The sequence below is a fragment of the Centroberyx affinis genome, unplaced genomic scaffold, assembly GCF_046629955.1.
Source record: "Centroberyx affinis isolate AG114_WGS23_722 - 3 ecotype Tasmania unplaced genomic scaffold, CSIRO-AGI_Caff_v1 ptg008832l_1, whole genome shotgun sequence".
Classification (NCBI taxonomy): domain Eukaryota; kingdom Metazoa; phylum Chordata; class Actinopteri; order Beryciformes; family Berycidae; genus Centroberyx; species Centroberyx affinis.
In genome coordinates this window covers 5,001-7,500 of record NW_027284335.1, presented here as the reverse complement: position 1 = coordinate 7,500, position 2,500 = coordinate 5,001, and the positions used below count along the sequence as shown (strand labels likewise).

Sequence of the window (2,500 nt, the reverse complement as noted above, 5' to 3'; positions counted from 1 at the left end):
AGAGACCAGCTGCTGCTGCACTGCGACCACATCTCAGACCAGGTGGGTTCAACTGGACAAAAACCATCTCACACACACACACACACACACACACACACACACACACACACACACACACACACACAATGACCGGACACTAGAGATGACCCTGTCTGCCTGCCTGCCTGTCTGTCTGTCTGTCTGTCTGTCTGTCTGCCTGTCTCTCTCTCTCTCTGTCTGTCTGCCTGTCTGCCTGTCTCTCTCTCTGTCTGTCTGTCTGCCTGTCTGTCTCTCTCTCTCTGTCTGTCTGCCTGTCTGTCTGTCTGTCTGTCTGTCTGTCTGTCTGCCTGTCTCTCTCTCTCTCTGTCTGTCTGCCTGTCTGCCTGTCTCTCTCTCTGCCTGTCTGTCTCTCTCTCTCTGTCTGTCTGCCTGTCTGTCTGTCTGTCTGTCTGTCTCTCTCTCTGCCTGTCTGTCTGTGTGTCTGTCTGTCTCTCTCTCTGCCTGTCTGTCTGTCTGTCTGTGTAGATCAGCATGGCGTCTCTGTGTCTGGTGGAGGAACTCCTACGGAAGCCTCACAGGGACATTCTGGGCCTCCTGGTGTTGGGGAACCTGGAGAGCCGGAGCTACTTGGCTCCGCCCCCCGCCGGCCTGGAGGAGCGCCAGGCCCCCGCCCCCCCCCCCGCCGAGGAGAACGAGTCAGTTCAGACACAATCACTTAACATTTACACCTCCTGCCCTCCTCCTCTGACTGTGTGTGTGTGTGTCTGTCTCTCTGTGTGTGTGTGTGTGTGTGTGTGTGTGTGTGTGTGTGTGTGTGTGTACAGAGACCTGGAGGAGGATCCGTTCTTCTCAGACCAGCTGCTCCTCCCTCCTCCCCCCTCCTCCCCCTCCTCCTCCTCCCCCCCCCCCTCCCTGTGGCCTCGGCCCGGCCGCCGACATCGTCAACAGGTAGCTCTCTACGATCAATACATCTGATCAGTCATCTGATCGGCTCTGATCAGGTCAAGACTGGATCTATAAAGTGACTTTGATTCAGTCTGGAAGTTTCTAACCTGACAGACAGCTTGATGTGTGTTCCTCTGATTGTACTGTGTGTGTGTGTGTGTGTGTGTGTGTGTGTGTGTGTGTGTGTGTGTGTGTGTGTCTCTGTGTGGTGTGTGTGTGTGTGTGTGTGTCTCTGTGTGGTGTGTGTGTGTGTGTGTGGCGTGTGTGTGTGTGTGTGTGTGTGTGTCTCTGTGTGGTGTGTGTGTGTGTGTGTGTGTGTGTGTGTGTCTCTGTGTGGCGTGTGTGTGTGTGTGTGTGTGTGTGTGGTGTGTTGTGTGTGTGTGTGGTGTGTTGTGTGTGTGTGTGTGTGTGTGTGTGTGTGGTGTGTTGTGTGTATGTGTGTGTGGTGTGTGTGTGTGTGTGGCGTGTGTGTGTGTGTGTGTGTGTGTGTGTGTGTGTGTAGCTTCCTGTGTCTGGTTCCTCATCAGGCTCGGTCGGCTCACCTGCTGCAGGAAGGAGGATACGACTCATACATCCATGATGCTCACAGTCTGGTAGGACAACTGACAGAGTACTGACAGAGTACTGACGACTGACAACTGACAGAGTACTGACAACTGACAGAGTACTGACAGAGTATTGACAACTGACAGAGTACTGACAGAGTACTGACAGAGTATTGACAACTGACAGAGTACTGACAACTGACAGAGTACTGACAACTGACAGAGTACTGACAGAGTATTGACAACTGACAGAGTACTGACAACTGACAGAGTACTGACAGAGTACTGACAACTGACAGAGAACTGACAGAGTATTGACAACTGACAGAGTACTGACAGAGTACTGACAGAGTATTGACAACTGACAGAGTACTGACAGAGTACTGACAACTGACAGAGACCTGACAGAGTACTGACAACTGACAGAGTACTGACAGAGTATTGACAACTGACAGAGTACTGACAACTGACAGAGTACTGACAGAGTATTGACAACTGACAGAGTACTGACAGAGTACTGACAGAGTATTGACAACTGACAGAGTACTGACAGAGTACTGACAACTGACAGAGTACTGACAGAGTATTGACAACTGACAGAGTACTGACAACTGACAGAGAACTGACAGAGTATTGACAACTGACAGAGTACTGACAACTGACAGAGAACTGACAGAGTACTGACAACTGACAGAGTACTGACAGAGTATTGACAACTGACAGAGTAGTGACAGAACTGACAGAGAACTGACAGAGTACTGACAACTGACAGAGTACTGACAGTATTGACAACTGACAGAGTACTGACAGAGTACTGACAACTGACAGAGAACTGACAGAGTACTGACAGAGTACTGACAGAGTATTGACAACTGACAGAGTACTGACAACTGACAGAGTATTGACAACTGACAGAGTACTGACAGAGTATTGACAACTGACAGAGTACTGACAGAGTACTGACAACTGACAGAGAACTGACAGAGTACTGACAGAGTACTGACAGAGTATTGACAACTGACAGAGTACTG

At 50.3% G+C, this 2,500-nt stretch overlaps 1 pseudogene; it reads left to right on the top strand.

Annotated features, from left to right (window-relative positions):
* Window positions 1-2,500, top strand: part of LOC139640266 (FHF complex subunit HOOK-interacting protein 2B-like) — a 13,452-nt pseudogene that overhangs the window by 6,966 nt on the left and 3,986 nt on the right.